This window comes from Hoplias malabaricus, chromosome 12, assembly GCF_029633855.1.
Source record: "Hoplias malabaricus isolate fHopMal1 chromosome 12, fHopMal1.hap1, whole genome shotgun sequence".
In the NCBI taxonomy this organism is placed as follows: Eukaryota; Metazoa; Chordata; class Actinopteri; order Characiformes; family Erythrinidae; genus Hoplias; species Hoplias malabaricus.
Window position 1 is genome coordinate 13,619,446 of NC_089811.1, and position 20,520 is coordinate 13,639,965.

General features: G+C 42.7%; 1 pseudogene; it reads left to right on the forward strand.

Annotated features, from left to right (window-relative positions):
- Positions 1-217: 217 nt before the first annotated feature.
- Positions 218-7,054, forward strand: LOC136711000 (uncharacterized; annotated as a pseudogene).
- Positions 7,055-20,520: the final 13,466 nt, after the last annotated feature.

Below are 20,520 nucleotides of genomic sequence, written 5' to 3' on the forward strand. Positions count from 1 at the left end.
ACTCACGGAACTGGCTTGTCGAGATGACGGATTGACTTTAGATCAGTTAATTTCTTTATCCATCCGCCTGGACCAACTCCTACAAAAACGTCCCCGGCCACCGTGTAAAAGACAAGAAGTTGTCAAGCGTCAATCCGCTCCTGGTTTTCTTTTTCGCCCGGTACAAGGTCAAGCTCCCTGTCCTAATCCTCCTTCGGATCCTATGCAATGCGATACTATGCGACTTTCTCACGAAGAGCGCCTTCGTCGTCTCCACGGTGGACTATGCTTATACTGTGGAGGATCTGATCATATTCGTCGTGATTGTACACGCTTACCTCCGCGAGTCCGGACTCAAAACCTGGAGAGGAATTTTCGTGCTAACTTGGTGAGTGTACCCACAAAAGGGTTAATATCAAAATCCTTTCTCATACCTGTCAAAGTGTACTGCCAAGGAACTTCTTTTGTCGTTTCAGCGCTAATAGATTCTGGAGCCGAAGGAAACTTCATTCAACAATCCCTCGTTACCCGGCTGGGAATTAAGACAAAACAGTTGTGCAAACAGATCCAAGTCCGAGCTTTTGATGGCCTTCCCGTTGGAGAAGATTTCATCTCACAAGAGACAGTTCCTGTTTGGTTCCAGACAAGTTTCCTGCATCACGAGTGGCTTTCGTTCTTGGTATTACCCAAGGCGGATTTTCAGATTATCTTGGGACTACCATGGTTAGAAATTCATAACCCAGCTATCTCATGGAGCCAACGCGAAATCACATCCTGGTCATCCTTATGCCACACAAACTGTTTAGCCCTTAAAAACATTTCTATCCATTCCACTTCCGTGGAGAGTCCAGATTCAACCATGTCAGTAGAAATTCCTCCCGTTTATTCCCAATACTTAGAAGTTTTCAGTAAAACAAAAGCTACTAAACTACCCCCGCATAGGCCATATGACTGTGCGATAGAACTTGTAGAAGGTGCTACCTTACCTAAATCACGTATTTATCCTTTGAATTTGGAAGAAGAGAGAGTCATGGAAGAGTACGTCAAAGAAGCTCTAACACAGGGGTTTATACGTCCATCAAAGTCTCCAATATCTTCGGGTTTCTTCTTTGTCAAAAAGAAGGACGGTGGATTAAGACCATGTATAGACTATCGTGCTCTGAACGATATAACCAAGAAATTTGTATATCCTCTACCCCTTATTCCAGTTGCATTAGAGCAACTTAGAGGTGCTACCATCTTCTCCAAGTTGGACCTTCGTAGTGCATACAATCTAGTGCGAATTAAGGAGGGTGACGAGTGGAAAACTGCTTTTAGTACTACCAAGGGACATTATGAGTATTTGGTAATGAGCTATGGGTTGGCAAACGCTCCATCTGTGTTCCAGGAGTTTATCAATGACATTTTTAGGGATATGTTGGGAAAATTTGTAATTGCATACATTGATGACATTTTGATTTACTCTCCAGATGTTAAAACTCACATAAAACAGGTCAGTCAAGTGCTTCAGCGGTTAAAGGAGAATAACCTTTTTGTCAAAGGAGAAAAATGTGAATTCCATCAACAAACCATTTCATTCTTGGGATATGTTATCAGTGTGTCTGGTATAGTCATGGACGACCAGAAGGTAGAGGCGGTCGTAAACTGGCCAGTCCCAACTAACGTGAAAGAGCTTCAACGCTTTTTAGGGTTTGCGAATTTCTACAGACGGTTTATTAGAAATTTTAGTTCTATTGCAGCCCCACTTACTGCTTTACTGAAGGGTAGTCCTCATCGTTTGTGTTGGTCTGCTCAGGCCCAAGGTGCTTTTGAACGTCTCAAGACAGCCTTCACTACCGCTCCCATATTAAAACATCCTAACCCTGAACTCCCCTTTGTGGTGGAGGTAGACGCATCAGAGACGGGTGTAGGGGCGGTACTATCTCAACGTAGTGGGGAACTTCCTAAGTTACACCCCATTGCCTTTTTTTCGCATAAATTATCACCTGCTGAACGAAATTATGGTATCGGGGATAGAGAACTTTTAGCGGTAAAGTTGGCTTTAGAGGAATGGAGACACTGGCTAGAAGGTTCTCTACATCCTTTCACAGTCTTAACTGACCACAAGAATCTGGAATATATTCGTTCTGCAAAACGTATGAACTCTCGACAAGCTAGGTGGTCGCTGTTTTTCTCCCGGTTCCGGTTTTCCATCACGTTTCAGCCAGGTAATCGTAACCTTAAAGCAGATGCGCTCTCTCGTTTTAATCAGAATGAATCAGAGGAGAAAGGTGAAGAATCAACTAAGTTTATACTACCTTCCTCCGTTTCGGTGGCAGCTATCAGATGGGAGTTAGATGAACTGATTGCACAGGAAAATCGGTCAAAAGGAGTATCTGAAGCTTGTCCGGAAGGCAAAACTTATGTACCGCCAGAATTCCGTAATAGGCTGATTACCTGGGCCCATTCGTCACTGTCATCAGGTCATCCCGGAGAGAGACGCACTACACAGCTTATTCTAGCACGTTATTGGTGGGGGTCAGTAAGAGCGGATGTACATGAATTTGTAGCATCTTGTTCAGTTTGTGCTCAGGCAAAAACACCTAAAACCCTTCCGGCAGGTAAATTAATGCCTCTACCTGTTCCAGAACGTCCCTGGTCGCATTTGGCGCTGGATTTTGTCACTGACCTACCTCTATCGGAGGGATTTACTACAGTCCTCACAGTCATTGATCGGTTCTCTAGAGGAGTTAAGTTCATCCCATTTCCTTCATTACCCACGGCCCTGGATACAGCTAAGGCTTTATATACACATATATTCCGTCATTATGGAATCCCTGAAGACATTTTATCTGATAGAGGTCCTCAGTTTACGTCACATGTATGGAAAGCTTTCTTTGAACATCTAGGGGTAAATGTTAGCCTCACCTCTGGATATCATCCCCAGAGTAATGGCCAGTGTGAACGGGTTAATCAGGAGCTGGGAAAGTTTTTACGAATTTATTGTCATGAGAATCCACAAGACTGGTTCCAGTACTTGGTATGGGCAGAGATAGCCCAAAACTCTTTGGTTAACTCGACTACAGGTCTCACCCCATTTCAGTGTATATTAGGTTATCAACCCCCGTTGGCACCCTGGACTGCAGCTACATCTGGAATTCCATCAGTCGACTCGTGGATGAAACGCAGTGAGGAGGTGTGGGAGAAAACTAATCTTCACATCACGGAGGCCCTTTCCCGATATAAGGAACAAGCCGATAGGAACAGATCAAATTCCCCGTTATTCCAGATTGGAGAAAGAGTATGGTTGGCTACAAAGGATATCAGGTTTGAGGGGAGGTGCAGGAAGCTCCTTCCCAAGTACATTGGTCCTTTTCGTATTTCTGATAAAATTAATGAAGTTACTTATAAGTTAGAATTACCTGCACAATACCGTATTGCTAACTCCTTTCATGTGTCTCTCCTCAAGCCTGTGGTCTCAGGCCTTTTGAATGAGTTGCAGCCCGACGACGTTCCGCCCCCGGCATTGGACGTTGGGGACTCTTCCACATATGCTGTGCGAGAGGTACTGGATTCTCGTAGACGTGGAGGAACTCTCCAATATCTTATTGATTGGGAGGGGTACGGTCCTGAGGAGCGTTCATGGGTACCAGCAAAGGACATCTATGATCCGGGTCTCGTGTTGGCGTTTCACTCTCGTCATCCTGAGAAGCCGGCTCCCCGTCCCAGAGGTCGCCCGAGAGGATCGGTATCTAATCCCGCTCCGTCCCTTCCTAGGTCTCGATCCAGAAACCCACGTCAATCTCAGTCCTCCGCATGTGCAGAAGTCCATAGCTCCGGTGACTCTGTTCCGCTGGGTGGTCGTCGTCGTGGTCGTCCTCGTTCCAGGCCTCCTCCGGTGTCTTCGGGGGGGGGTACTGTCACGCCTACATCTCAGGACTCAAATTCCCAGAATGCACCTGTCAGTCACATGACTACCCGCCGGTCTCCCTCACCAGAATTCTAATTACACACACCTGTTTGTCTCCCTATATATACCTCACTCTGAGAACTGTTCCCTGCCGAGTATTGCTTTGGTTCTCCCATGCATACAACGCGTTCCCTTGTACTTTGTCTGACGGTCTCCTGTTGCCTACTTCCTGCCTGTGTTCCCGATTTACGTCTCCTGTCTTGTCCCTATTGGTATTGTCTGCATTCTCTGGTTTTCGAACTCTGCCTGTTTTTGACTACGGTTTTTGTCCATCCTCTGAGGTACTGTTTGCTCCTGTTTTTGAACTTTGCCTGCCTTGTGATTACTCTTTTGGATAACGACATTAAAAAGACTGTTAACTGTGTTCCGCGACTGTCAGCTTTCTGTTATGTCCTGACAGAAATGTTCCACTATCTACCTACTGTATTTCCTTTTGAGAATAACACAAGCTGTTACTTTAGGAAAATGAAAGTAAATTAATTGCAAAAAAAATTTAATTTCAGAAGAAATATTAGATGAGCAGGTGTGCACATACTTTTGGGCAAAAAGTGCATCACAGCAAAGGAGCACTCCAACATTGGGACTGACCTGCTTCTGGAATATTGGCTGCATCACTGCATACACTGATAAGTCCTGACTTTAACAAGGGGATTTTCTACTATGCTCAATTAAAGCATACAATTGCTAATATTACGTAAATATGAGTCAAGTGGAATACAGGCCTTTTTGCACCAAGCACGATTCCTTCACCTAAAGGCCAGAAGAGAAAGAATAAATGAAAAATAAATTTATTGAGTAGAAACAAAGATGATGAATTTATCATCGCACTTTAAACATTGCAACTAAACACACACTGAATACCCCCAGTCTCCAGAACAACACGGGGAGTTCCCGAGTTTCATTGGGGGAGTTTGAGGCTCACTTCTGCGTGTTGCCCATCTCATTAAAAGGTATTATATTTCCTTTAACCTCTGCATTTTAGTTCTCAGCTTTTGTGTTCTGCTACGAACAAGTCGAGCTGTTCAGCCACCGTCTCCCTAATCATTTGTTTGTTCTATAACCATGCACTCTGAATCGTTGGTCTGATTTTAACAAATCCGTGAAATGTAGAAAAAAGAACAGGTTCTATTTCAAAATCTGATGCAGTCCATCGGTTTCGGACTCAGTGTGAAGGACACTGTTAAAAAGAGTGTGCACACTTTTCTCTAGGGTCCTTGGGTTGTGGGTATATATATATATATATGTCATTATTTCTAAAGCTATATGACACCTGACATTTACATGTATTAAACCCTGGCTTATGCTCAGGAAGAGGCTCCTAATCCTGTGCAGAGCTGAACAGATTAGGAGACAGAGGAGGGAGAGGGCTAGGAAGCGGGCTGCTTTCATTAACAACCCCTTTGGCTTTTTGAAGGAGCTGCTTGGACAGAGTCGCAGTGGACACCTGACCTGTTCCAAAGGGGAAGTCGACCAACACCTTCGTGACCCCTTCAGCAACCCCATCCGAGACCAAGAGCTAGGGTAGTGTGAGGCTGTAATAGCACCACCAGAGCCTACTGAGGCCTTCGATCAGAGGGAGCCATGCCCGGAAGAAGTTCAGGAGATGTTGTAGAAAAAGCAAGCTCCAGGTCAGCACCAGGGCTTAGCGGAGCATCCTACAGGATCTACAAGCACTGTCCAAAGCTTCTACTCTGGTTGAAGGGAGAAAATCTGGAGAAGGGAGAAAATATTGCAGCAGTGGCGATTTGCACATAAGGAGGGAACATCAGCCAGTTCCATATCATCTCGCTGTTCAGTGTTTAAGGTAAGATTTTCTCCAGCATTGTATCCAAGCAACTGGCAGAGTTCTTCCACAAGACTGGATACATTGACACCTCAGTGCAGAAACACCTGGGATACCAGGGTGTGGTCAAACAGCTCCTCAGAGAGGCTTGGGGCAACAAGGGAGATCTAGTGGTTCTGTAACTAGATCTGGCCAGTGCCTACAGCTCAATGCCCCACAAGCTAGTATTCGAAGCTCTGGAGAGACACTTATTCCAGCAGCGGTAAGAGTCCTCATCTTGGATTATTACAGTGATTTCAGCCTTAGAGTCGCTGTAAGTTCAGTAACATTGGAGTGGCATAGACTGGAGTTGTAAATTATCACAGACTGCACCATCTCAATCATCCTGTTCGCTTTGGTGATGAACCTGTTGGTAAAGTCAGCTGAACTAGAATGCAGAGGTCCCAAGTCCAAGTCTGGAATCCATCAACCTCCAATCCACAGCTTCATGGATGACCTTTCAGTGACCACAGTGTCAGTCCCCGAAGGCAGATGGATCGTGACAGGGCTGGAAGGATGGCTGAATGATGTTGACAAGTCTGGCCTTCCAGGCAAATTCAAGGCGTGGATTTACCAACATGGAATTCTGCCAAGGGGGCGGCACGGTGGCGCAGCAGGTAGTGTCGCAGTCACACAGCTCCAGGGACCTGGAGGTTGTGGGTTTGATTCCCGCTCCGGGTGACTGTGTCTGTGAAGAGTTTGGTGTGTTCTCCCCGTGTCCGCGTGGGTTTCTTCCGGGTGCTCCGGTTTCCTCCCACAGTCCAAAAACACACGTTAGTAGGTGGACTGGCGACTCAAAAGTGTCCGTAGGTGTGAGTGAATGTGTGTGTGTGTCTGTGTTGCCCTGTGAAGGACTGGCACCCCCTCCAGGGTGTATTCCTGCCTTGCGCCCAATGATTCCAGGTAGGCTCTGGACCCACCGTGACCCTGAATTGGATAAGCGGTTACAGATAATGAATGAATTCTGCCAAGGATACTCTGGCCACTGCTCCTCTACTATTTTTCGAACACCACCATCTCAGAGCTGGAAAGAAGAGCCAGCAGCTACCTGAGCAGATGGTTAGGACTGCAAGAAGCCTGAGCAATATCGCCATTGAAAATACACTGAGGAGGAGTTTAAAGTCTTGCATGCAAGGAAGGTGCTACAACTCCATGTGTCAACAGATCACAAAGTGTCTGGGGCAAGAGTAGCAGTCAAGACTGGCAGAAAGTGGAGAGCAGAGGTAGCAGAGGTTGCAGGCGGGAACAGTGACCAGAGGATGGGCTTGACTAGGAACCACTGCAACCCTGCCCCCCACCTTTGACAAAGCTTGGGGGAAGGAGCAGAGGGAATTAATCCAGAATTTTGAGGAAGAGAGGTCCGGCAGAGCAGTTGGAATGAGACAACAAGGCGCCTGGACTAGTTGGCAGAGCCACACCGCATTAAGTTCCTAGTCCAAGCTGTCTAGGACGTCCTTCCCAGCCCATCCAATCAGAACAGCTGGGAAATAATTGATGCCCCCTCTGCCAGAGGAAGACCACCCTCAGACCTGACATCGTCCTGAGACGTTGTTATGCTGGAGCTCACAGTGCCATGAGAATAGCGCATGGAGGAGGCATTTGAGCAGAAGAGGGAGAAGTATGACAGCCTACTCAATGACTGCCATGGAAAAGGCTGGAAGGCTAGGTGTCTGCGGGTGGAGGTTGGGTGCAGAGGCTTTGCAGGTTAGTCTCTTTGCAGAGCCTACACGGCATTCACGACACTTGGCATTACAGGGGAGAGAAAGAGAAGGGCCATCTATAACAGCACAGAGGTAGCAGAGAAAGCCTCTAGGTGGCATTGGATTAAAAGGGCAGATCCGTGGCAGAGTGCCACTTGGGCACAAGCTGAGGCCTGATCAACCTCAACTGGGTCGCCTGAGCGAGTGTGTCTGATGTTTGAAAGACCTGAAACACTCAATGACCTCAGGTAACATCACTGATGAGGTGTCCTCGGCTTTGTATCAAAAAAAAAAAAGTGTATATATGTGTATATATATATTGTTAGCAGTTTTAGCCTTTTAGCTCATTTTTAAAACTAAAGCAAGCTGTCTGAACATGTAAATGTCAGATTTCATATAGCTTTAGAAATAATGACCTACAGTGAAATATTACTGCAAATACTCCTGAAAATCATGGAAGCGTGAACTCACCCTGCTCTCATCTGAATTGATTTGGCATTGTTCACGTCCAGCATCACACTCTAGGCGATCCTTTGATCTTCCCTCAGATTCTTCTGGGAAGCTGCGGTTCTGTCACCAAGCCTGCATGTTTCAGAGGGGTTGATAGATACAGATTTTATTACCTTCTGATTATTACCATAATTCCCCCCGGCTCTCTGTGCCATTTGTTATCTAAAAACGCATTTCCAGCGATTAGGGGGCATCCCTCAAGATGGGCCGATCTGTTTTGCCACGTGCGCTTGCGATCCGTCAGCATAATTTGAAAGAGCACAAATGCCCTTCGCCACGAGCGACAGCCTGTTATTGAATTAAAGAGCCATGGCTCATCTCTGGTTGTCAGGGTTTTACTCTAGTTGCCTCTGGGAGTTCTCGTTCTCCAGCAATAACTGGGGTTATGAGCAGGTTATTACACCAAAACAACGGCTCTGTGCCTTAGCCTGTACCATTTGACCATTGCCCACTCTTAACTCATATAAACTGGATTTTTTTATTTAATAATTTTCTTAAGAATAAAATGCATTTTTTGCTGCATCCACTCTGTCCAATCACAATGCAAACCCACCATCTAGTTCTGATTTTGTGCAAAAGCTAGATGGAAAAAAGAAACAAAATACTGACCAAATCATTCATCAAGATTTATTTATATATATATATATATATATATATATTGGCCTACCTGATGACCCCTGTGAAGAGCTAGTGATGCAGTAGGTGGTTTTTGATGGGCTCAATGATTAACCGTAGATGTTAAAGGTAGCTGGTTGCTGATCGGATCATAAATGGCCACAGCAACCATAGGGTATAGCTGTAGGATTGGAACAATGGAAATTGTGTGGTTGCTGGTAGGAAGAGAATGGGGTGGGCCTTATGTTAAGCTCTAATGGATTGGCATAGGATATTTTACATCTTATCTTGTGTATGATTATTATTGCTAAGAGCTAATGTCAGAAGATTCTATTTTTCTCTAAATATTCTCACTTTATTTTTAAAAATATTTTATCTTATTCTCAAATTATTTCTAACTCATAGCCACAGGTCCAAACAGGACCAAATCCCACCCAGCTAGCCACTGTTAATTCACCACAAGTTGGAGCTGACACTGATAAAACTTTATTAAGTATGTGAAGTGTCATCCCCCAGATGCACCAGATGCAATTTTATTTCTGTTCTGATGTCGTAGCTGCAAGTTTTATTGCTATCAATTTATTTTTATTCAGTAACATCAGATTATTTTGACTCATGACAAAGCCAGACAGAACCCTGTTTGAGAAAAGCTGATGTAGAACTACTCACTGTAATGGCCAATTATTGGAAATGAGGGTCATAAAGTAGACAATCACTAATTATGACGGTTGTTAATCTAAAAGTTAAGGTCTTCAGGAGCTGGACTGAAAGGTTTAAATTTGAGATGAACTACAAACACTAGAATTCACTTGGCCATATACATATATTTTATTTGGTTATATTATATCTAACATGCCGTGCACTAAAATGTTCAAAACTGTAAGTTTATTAACTCCTAACTTACTGTCTGTTACAAACATGTAACTGGTGTTCAAAGTGTGCACACGACTTTATATGTATCATTGCACTAAAGCTGTAATATATGTATTTCCATATAATTTAATCAGGATAAAAGTAGTTCACAACCAGTGCTTCAGAAGCAGTGCCAGCAAGAGCTTTCAAACCTCCTCTTATGTTGGAGATAAATAATTCCTCCCCATACACACAGTACCATTTGCAGTGTGTGAGGTGCTTATCTCTGTATTCCCGCAGCTCTGCAGGCCTTTGTTGGTCAAGCTGCGTGTCGGCCAGATTGCAGCAGACAGGATAAGTGGTCGGTCAGCACTCAGGAAACTTCCACTGGGACTCCACTACACAGCTCAGGGTCAATACCTTCTCTTACTCGGTGTGTGTGTGTGTGTGCACGAGTGAGTTTATATCTGGCTAATATGGATGTTGAGCTTTGACACTGGGGTAATAAAGCTACGCTATGACTAAAGTTTGTAGTGACCTCTTATAATTAATAAAGTCAACTACACACAGGACACAGATGTTCAGTTCTGTGCACACAGTTTGCATAATCTCTATGTTTAGCAGCTGCAAATGCTCTTAAGGTCACCATGAATAATGGTTTGTATTCATTTCTAACGGACTGAAGCATCATTACACTTCAGCTATGATGTCCACATTGTATTAAAGGCTTTTTATAAAATTCTAAAGATGTTTACTTACCATTTACTCACTCTCCAGTTGGTGTGTATGCTTGAAACCAGTCTAATGTTTTTACAAAAGTGTCTGTAAAAACCCAAGGGGTCTAGTCCAGTAAGTTAGGCTTCTTCTCTCTGCTCACAGAAAAAAAAGTTTTTTAAACAATGAATATATCTCCTACCGGGGCCTCACCCTGGAGCCTGGTGGCCGGACTTTCACCTATGGGGTCCGGCCGGGCTTAGCCCGAAGGAGATACATGGGTCCACTCTCCCATGGGCCCACCACCTGTGGGAGAGGTAGTAATCCGGGTCTGGTGCATTGTGGATCGGGTAGCGGTTGGGGTCGGGGGCCCTGGCGTTCTGATCCTCGGTTACTGAAACTGGCTTTTGGAACATGGAACGTAACCTCTCACTGTACCGGTCCATTGTGGTGAAGAGAGAGCTGAGCAGAAAAGCAAAGCTCTCGATTTACCGTTCAATCTACGTCCCAACCCTCACCTATGGTCACGAGCTTTGGGTAGTGACCGAAAGAACGAGATTGTGGGTACAAGCGGCTGAAATGAGTTTTCTCCGCAGGATGTCTGGACTCTCCCTTAGAGACAGGGTTAGGAGCTCGGACATCCGGGAGAGACTCGGAGTGGAGCCGCTGCTCCTCCATGTCGAGAGGAGCCAGTTGAGGTGGTTCGGACATCTGGTTCGGATGCCTCCTGGACGCCTTCCTGGAGAGGTGTTCCAGGCATGTCCAACAGGGAGGAGGTCCCGGGCAGACCAAGAACACGCTGGAGAGACTATATGTCTCGACTGGCCTGGGAACGCCTCAGTATACCCCCGGAGGAGCTGGAGGCGGTGGCCGGGGAGAGGGAGGTCTGGGTTTCTTTGCTCTGACTGCTTCCCCCACGACCCGGACCCGGATAAGCGGTGGATAATGGATGGATGGAATATATCTCCAAGTGTTGAAAATTACGAATCTTTATTAAGATATTGAACAAATGGGTAATTTTTATTTTTGCTGCAAATGGAACTGACACTAAATTTGGGAAAGCTCAAACTGCATGACAGTAAACACAGACCTAAAATGCTACAAAATGAAACAACTTGAATAACGAATGAGTTTCTTTGGTAAATCAAACAGTGAATAAAAACTTACAGACAAGTTAAACTTCAGCCAAACAGTGGTTTTTTGCCCTCAAACATACCGTTCCACTTTAAAAGACATGGAGCTTCTGAACGTAAATAAATGAGAGAACAGCTTTTCCCCATAATAGTTGAGATTGCCTTTAAAGACTGCCAGAAGGCCAAAATCGACTGTCACAAAATAAGTAACGCATTGACTGGAAAATTAAGCAATATTATTCTGTAAATTACACTATTGACAGTTAAAATTAAATATAGCTCTCACATTTTTAGATTAACTACCTTTGCATTGTTTAGCAAAATTCTTTCCTTCATTCATTCATTATCTGAAATCTCTTCATGCTGTTCAGGGTCAGAGTGGGTCTGGAGCCTACCTGGAATCATTGAGTGCATTGAGTCCACCCCGGACAGGGCGGCAGTCTATCACAGGGCAACACACAGTCACATTATGAACACTTTTGAGTACCCAATCCACTTATCGAAATGTGTTTTTGGATTGTGGGAGGGAAGTGGAGCACTTGGGGAGGCAGGAGCAGGGTGGGACACCCATATAGACACAGGAAGAGTACATTGTCATCACAGTCAGTAACCTGCATTTTCTACAGTGCTGAGCCCTACGTTGCCAAGACAGAGGCTCTATTCTCCCTATTACATTTCAGTGAGGCATCACAATTATTTTGAAGCTACAAGGTACAAAATACTACAAAGTGTTCAGTTATAAGGTTTAAGCATGTCATAAAACTCATTGAAACCGTATAGGTCAATGTCTTTAGAAGACCATGCTGGGAAAAACCAAATATAAGGAATCAAGAGGGTCGTACAAAGACAGCCATTATATATAGCTACAAACACAAAGTGCTGGTTTTGTGGACATGGATTAAGCCTAGTCGTAAATTTCAGTGGAGAATTGGAATTATTTTTAATCTGGGTTTATGCCTAATCTGAGGTGGAGTTACAGGTTTGTGTTCCAGAGCAGGGAATCTATAATAACAGAACAGACTGAATTTTAATATGCACCAGAGTAGCTCACAGAGAGGGTATATCTAATTTTAATCACACTGGCCAGGGTGTCTCATGGACCACCTATGCTATTCATGTTTCTAAACAGCAAAATCAAAGAAAAGCATGTCTTAAATAATTTATTTTAATAATATTATATGTCTGGAAAAAAAGCTGTACAGAAAACCTCTTCATTACCTGGTGTTCAAAGTATAGACCAATAATATTTATTCGAACAAATACTTTTTTTTTTTTAAACAGTTCTTTGCATTGAGCTAGTCGAATACATTCACAAATACTGCTGAACTTATTTTTTCAGTGACATTTCTGCATTTTATATGTACATTCTATTAGGGCTGGCCCTAAATATTTGTTATTTGTTCGTTGGGTAGGAATTCGGTCAATAATTCAGAAATTCAGATTTTTTTTTTTTTTATATAAATGAGGCAACCAATAAAGGCAACCCTCCACTCCACGTGTTCAGCCTTGTCAACATAAAAGTCTTGAAGGAAGCTTAAAACAGCCCAAGATGCTACAGCAACCTACTTACGACGAAGCATAGCAATAGCATACGTGTTCATTGGGTATGTATTGGTTTCTAATTTTGAGATTCGGATATTAAGTTTTTAGGATAAATGTGACTATCGATAAAGGCCACCACATTCAGGCTCCAGCAGTAAAAATAGTGCTCTCCCCACTCCACCTGAATTCAGGCTCATCAACATAAAAGTCTCTGTGCAAGTATAGCCGAATTCTCAGTCATATAAAACAGCCTAAAATGCTAAAACAACACACTTACAACAGTTCATTTTGTCTGCTTTGTGCCAGAACCAGACGACCATTAACACCTTACACAAGCAGGGCAAGACACAAAACGTCATTGCTAAAGTGGCTGGCTGTTCACAGAGCTGTGTCCAAGCACATTAATAGAGAGGTGAAGGGAAGGAAAAGATGTGGTAGAAAAAAAGTTCACAAGCAATAGGGATAACCTCACCCAGGAGAGGATTGAGAAACAAAACCCATTCAAAAATGTGAGGGAGATTCACAAAGACTGGACTGCAGCTGGAGTCAGTGCTTTAAGAACATCGATGCACAGACAAATGGTCCACTGAGTTTTTTGAGGTCCAAGGTCAACGCAGCCGTCTACCAGGAAGTTTTAGAGCACTTCATTCTTCCTGCTGCTGACCAACTTTATGGAGATGCAGATTTCATGTTCCAACAGGACCATGGTATCCCTGTTCTTAATTGGCCAGCAAACTCACCTGACCTTAACCCCATAGAAAATATATGGGGTATTGTGAAGAGGAAAATGCAATACGCCAGACCCAACAATGCAGAAGAGCTGAAGGCCACTATCAGAGCAACATGGGCTCTCATAACACCTGAGCAGTGCCACAGAATGATCGACTCCATGCCACACCACATTGCAGCAGTAATTAAGGCAAAAGGAGCCGCAACTAAGTATTGAGTGTTGTAAATGCTCAAACTTTTCATGTTCATACTTTTCAGTTAGCCAGCATTTCTAAAAGTCTTTTTTTGTATTGGTCTTAAGTAATATTCTAATTATCTGAGATACTGAATTTGGGGTTTTCATTAGTTCTCAGTTATAATCATTCATTAATTCATTATCTGTAAGCCCTTATCCAGTTCAGGGTCGCGGTGGGTCCAGAGCCTACCTGGAATCATTGGGCGCAAGGCAGGAATACACCCTGGAGGGGGCGCCAATCCTTCACAGGGCAACATAGACACACACACACACACGGACACTTTTGAGTCGCCAATCCACCTACCAACGTGTGTTTTTGGAATGTAGGAGGAAACCGGAGCACCCGGAGGAAACCCACGCGGAGAACACACCAACTCCTCACAGACAGTCTCCCGGAGCGGGAATCGAACCCACAACCTCCAGGTCCCTGGAGCTGTGTGACTGTGACACTACCTGCTGCGCCACCGTGCCACCAGTTATAATCATCAAATTAAAGAAAATAAACACTTGAAATATATCAGTCTGTGTGTGATGAATGAGTATAATTTCGAGATTTCACTTTTTCAACGGAATTACTGAAATGTATCAACTTTCTCATGATATTCTAATTTTATGACCAGCACCTGTACACCACCCACTCCCCAAATATTTGAAAATACCTAAAATGGTAGTTGTGACAACCCTATGTTCTATGTACATTCTATGTTATCTCAGTGCCAAGGGAACTGTAGCTTGTTAGATGCCTTTCTCAAGGGCATTTCAGCTATGGATATTGAGGAAGGAGACAGCGCTGTTCTTTCACACTCCCACCTCCAACCTACCTTACTTTTATGCAGATCAAACCGGTAACCTTCCTGTCCCAAGCCTGCTCCTCTTACCTATCTATCTAGATTAATCTTAGGACCCACATGAATGACAGCCTCCCTGTTAAATGAACACTAGTTAGTATTGTTACCATAAAATAACAGCTTCAATTTTCACTGTAATGCTTCACAGTCCTATAATATGGAGAACAGAGACTCTGTTGTTTCTACTTGGGGTTTAACACTGCAGAAACTGCACTATGTAACTTTTTGAAGAGGTTAGGAAACCACCCCTTCCTTCCGCCTCACCCTTGATTTCAGGAATACTGCTGTAAAGGTAGATTTCACTCTGCAACTATACGGGGAGCCCAGAAGCAAAAATACCAGATTTCGTGCAGTGATGCTTTAATAAAATATCAGCGCATCTTGTGTGATAAATGCTTTGCAGCTTATGGTACTCCAGCTAATCTATTCCCATTATTGAGTCCATTCCTATTCAAACATTTTCATTTATTTTGATGATTTTATCTGTACATGGTACAGCTGTCTTTGGTACGAGGTCAATTCCCTCTGCATTGTTCTCAATCATTTCTGCTTCAAGTGTTAGCCATTAGTCTCAAGCACTGCCAACATTTCAGAAAGGGTTTATTCTAAAATCAGTTTCTTGAAGGTTTGTGACACTGTTTGACACTCTTACAGCCTGAAGCATGACCCATGGCCCAGACTGGGCCTTGACGGCCCTCTCAAGTCAAATGGGAATAACCTGAGGCTTTTGCGAATTTATTTGCGAACCTCATTAATAGTCCAAAGCAAAGGCACCGTATAATTGCAGAGCTCGTCCATCACCCATAACGAGCCCTGTCGTCAATAGTTAGGGAGACGTGAGAGTCTGCTTTATATGCCGGGCGTGGAGTCACAATGAATTTGCAAGTTCCCAAGCTGGCTGAAGACACTAATGGCTCGCTGTAATCTAATGAATGATGTATTGAGCTGAGGCACAACCTCAGAGAGAAAGAGTGTAAGAGGAGGAGAGAAAGAAAGTGTGTGTGAAAGGTGTGTGTGTGTGTGTGAGAGAGAGAGAGAGAGAGAGAGAGAGATAGAGAGAGAGTGAAAGAGTGAGAGAGAAAGACAAACAAAAGTAGCCTTAATTGATTTGCTTGAGAAAGTCTCTCACTTTAGACCACTGGGTGGCGTGGTTGGAAGGGGAGGGGGGTCCTGACCTCCAGTGACTTTGGAGGGAGTGTCATTGCATTGCAGAAGCTTTAGAAACACTTCACGCCTTCTCTTTCTCTTTCTGTCTCTCCCTCTCATTAGATTCTGCTAATTAGACCGTGTTTACGGATCAGCCATGCGTTGAGTCGCCATAGCCAAAGAATGAAGCAGAAGATTACATGATCAACACAGAGGGGAACACACACACACACACACACACACACACACACAGAGCAGTTCTGGGCTGAGGCCATGCACTAATTACTGCTACATACAGCAAAATCCCCTCTGTTGTATTAACACCTACGGTGTTTATGTTCATCTAGCTGGGCACAAATGAACAATAAGACTCAACTGAAAACTGTAGGTGTTAATTCAGTACAAGGGACTCAACTGAGAGGGTCCAAACTGCCTGAGGCTGGTTTAAATAGGCCATGTTGTATGCAAAAGTGCATGTGGGATGTAAAAACATTTAGTAGCATGAAACTGTCTATGAATACTTATAATATATACAAATCTCTATAAACATTTACAGCATGTCATAATGCATTCCAAAGTCATTATGAACATGGCTATATATTTATAAAAATGCAATACATGTCATAACTGTGTTTATAAACAATGTCCACAGCAGTATATTATAACCCAAATCACAGACTTTCCAGTGCTCTAATCCATGTACCCAATAAGACCTATCCTCCAAGACCCCTTCTAATTTATTTTATTGTAAACTATGCCTCTATATAAACTATATATGTTTGCTGTGACCTTTCACCAAGCCAACACATTCATGCCATTAGAGAACTAACCTGAGCTGCAAATAAAAAAATGGCTTGAACCTGGCCATAAATGTTATTTTGTTGGGACCCAGTAGTGCCTTGTCAGACTCAAATCAGATGCTATGTCTGTGTATAGAGTGGGTGGCAAGTGGTGTGACACTGATAAATGCATCAGGTTTTTCATTAGCTGGTAAATGCCAGACACAATGTCTGATAAAAATGTAAGATATATTTGTCTTTAAGTTTTTTGGGAGGCTTATTCCCAATTTTTTTCCTGGCTAACAGAATCGGACACCATGACGAGAATTTCGTAGCTACAACTAAATAAATTACACTAAGGTTATAGGCTAATAGCCTGGTCTGGGAATGAAGCACTGATCACATATCAGGCTCTTCCTATCCAAGTGTGGCAACCCAGGGTTTGAAAACCCCTGACCTAAATATTCCTCAAGCTACTCTGGAGTTATGTTCTTGGCTGGAGTTTCTTGGGTACTAGACTTCTCTGAGGTAGGTGGACCTTATGAAATGGCCTGTGAATAGAAGTACAAGATATAAGTGTTGCAACTGTCTAAGCAATGGCCCTGTTGTTACAAATTCAGTTTTTCTCTCTCTCTTTGGTTATGTAGCTTGTGCACATTTTAATGCATTTTTATTTAAAGGAACACTACGTGATATATTTACCTGAACATTACAGGTTCCAAATCATTGTGATGTTTCACTGTCCTTTAGCAGGGAGAACTGATACTCTGTAATTGCTACTCCATGCTAAGCACTGCAGAAACTGCACTTTGTTACATTTGGAGGCGTGAATTATACTCTGCAACTATAGATGCCCATGAGCAAAAATGTTTCTTTAAATCCATGTGGTGGATATTAGCTTACATTTACTGGAAAAATCCACCACACATTTAAACAAAAAAGCAATTTGAACAGGGGCTCCCCTTCTTTAACATACAACTGTAGGTATTCTACTGTGTCTGAAACACATGCATTAGAATATTATCTCTACAACTCCCAGGTTTCTAGTTAATAAAATTCTTAAGAAATATTTGCAGGCAAGAGCTAATCCTGGAATATCCTCCAATACAGTGCTATTTATGCCTTTAGCACCATGCTAGCATCAGGTGCAGGATGGTTGAGGAAACCCAAATCGCATTACAATCTGATAAACGCTTTTTCCAATTCCACATAGATGATGGTTCCCTTGCCCTTATTTGAAATGTAATATTATCGCCATGGCTGTGATCGCATTAAAGCGCTGCTCATAACTCCGCTCTCGCCACCTTAATTCGCTCATAACTCTCACCAGTATTGAGTTGAGGATCGTCAGGTTAATGGCCACATTAGGCAACAAATCGCCACTCTGGGCTGCGCAACCTCCAGCTCGTCTTTCCCCGCCATATTTCATCATTTGCCCCTTCCTACTAGCAAAAATAGCGCTGAAAAAGTTCCGGTAAATGGATTGAGCCTGGCCTAATACGGTTAAGCCTGTTTATTGTGGCTAGTGATTCAGTGACGCTATTTATAAAATCCACTCTTTTTGAGTCAGTGACTAACATCTTGCTACCCACATAACAGGATGGCTCCTCAAAGAAGCTCAGGATGAGGTAATCAAGGGGTGAGAGGATAAGGTTTTTTGTTGTAAATAGTGAGTGATGTGGAGTTTTAAAAAGCTGCTGAAGTAACCAGCTAAAGTCTCGATTTATTATTTATATATTTTAGGTATCTTATTACCCATATTTTATAAGTGTTTATTAGGTATTTTATTAGTGTCCATGTAAAGACTTCATAGAACATTTTTTACATATATATTACATGCAGAAAATCACATATCACATAAAAATTTTATTCCAAGAAATTTTGGAGTATTTCTATTGGTCCATTAATCATGTAATTTACACACAATATGAAAGACGACATGTAAGAAATCATGATGTAGTAAATAAAAATTGATAAAAAATGGAGATGCATGTTTTTCATTGGACAGTGTAGATATAAATACTGATGTAGACAGGTAATGCCGCTGACATATAATAAAATAGGAATATTTTCCACGTTTCCTGCAGTTACACTAAATGTAGAAACATCTGTGTGATTCTGGATGCCTTTTTTGAGGTCAGGTAATGATGTTGCATGTTAAGTTTCTGAACCTTAAACCAATCTATCCCAACGGTATTGAGTTCCAGCACTCTAGGGGTTATTTGAGTGGTAGGTAATTTTGTTAGTTCAGGTCAGTTTCAGACCAAACTGTTAAGTCATGAGTCAGTTTAGAAAACCAATAATAAATAAAGACAAATATCAAGAGATATATTTTTGTTAAAAATAAATACCCCGTTCACTTAAGCTGTTTTGCCCCAAGTCATATCTCTCAGAAACTTGTGAAGTTTAGAGCTGATATTTACTTCCTTCCAAATGAGCCTTATGGTTTTGGTGGAGAAAATTTTGAACTGATGCTGCATTAGTGATAATTTAGGATGATAAAACCTGTATTCATTATTTAAAAGAAAAAAAAAAACAGAAAGGCACTACAAGATAGCAAAGCGTCTGCTTCACATTCTCCATAACGGCCAGTGGAATCCATTGGCCCAGTATTACTTAGCATAATCTAAAGATCAGAGAAGAAGGCTTTTAAGGCAGCTGCAGGCGAAAGCAATCGGTAAGTGCAACATTAAGAACAAGCCCAACTGCTGGCTAGCGCTTCCAATACATTTTTGAGGCCCAAAATTAGTTTAGCTGCATTTATGGGTAGAGCCCTTTTATCATTAGCCCCTCAAATGGCAGAATATAAAATTATTGAAATCATACTCATACGTCTTCATAAGTGGGCTTTATTGCCTCACTATTCTCTCTCGCGCTCTCTTTCTCTCTCACTCTGTATCTTCTCTTTTTTTTCTTTTTCGGAAATACGCATTGGGGAGGCAGAGAAGGGTGAGTATTGTGAGTAATGGCTAATATCAATAAGGCTGTAATGTGATTGGGCAATGCTTGGCAGGCAAAGGAGTGGATGGTTCTTATTGTTCTTAAACACAAAAACAGCCTGAAAAACGAGTAGCTATGGGTTTGGCAGAATGGGCACTGAGTCTTGAATTTTATGCCAAAAACACATTTGAAAATGGGTTAAAAGAAAGGTTGGGACAGTTGTGAAATGCTAGTAAAAACAAATAAGCTTAATTGGCAACAGTGACTTGATTGAACTTAAAGAGATCATCTCAGAGAAGCTGAGTCTTTCAGAAGGTGTGGGAAAATAGGGCAACAATTCAAGAACAATGTTTCTCAACTTAAAATATATACCACATAATATCACTAAAAGACTCAAAGAATGCCAAGACACCTCTATATGCAAAGGACAAGTCCCAAATCCTGTATTAGCTGGCTGTGGTCTTCAGGCCCTCAGGTAGCACTGAATTAATGTTTTTGTGCAGTGAAAATCAATTCATGAGCTCACAACCACTTCCCACCAGCTCCCAAATGCAAAGCAGTAATCATCAGTAGGATCCAGAAAGGTAGCCGCCTTCTTTGATCCCACACTCATTTATAGATGGACTGAGATAATGTAGAAAAATGTTCTTAGTTCAACAAAGGACCATTTGTATTGCTTTTGGAAAATCATGGATATGGCATCCTCCGGACTAAACAGGAGAGGGAGCATTGGGGTTGTTACAAGCACACAGTCCAACAGCCAGCATCCATTATGGCCGGGATCACGAAAAGTCCCAGCAACACTGTCCTATCTGGACTTGGACCTGGAACTGTAACTGATAAACTATTAAGAGCTGTTTAATTTTTAACTGAGTGTGTGTTTTAAATGCTGTGACTCCTCTAGTCATTACGGTTCAGGTTTAGCGCTCCAGGAAATTACCAGACTAATCGCATATATTTCTGCAATCACACGAGTTTACTCAGACAGGTCTGTGCATTATGAGGAGTGTTGTGATTCAAATGATTG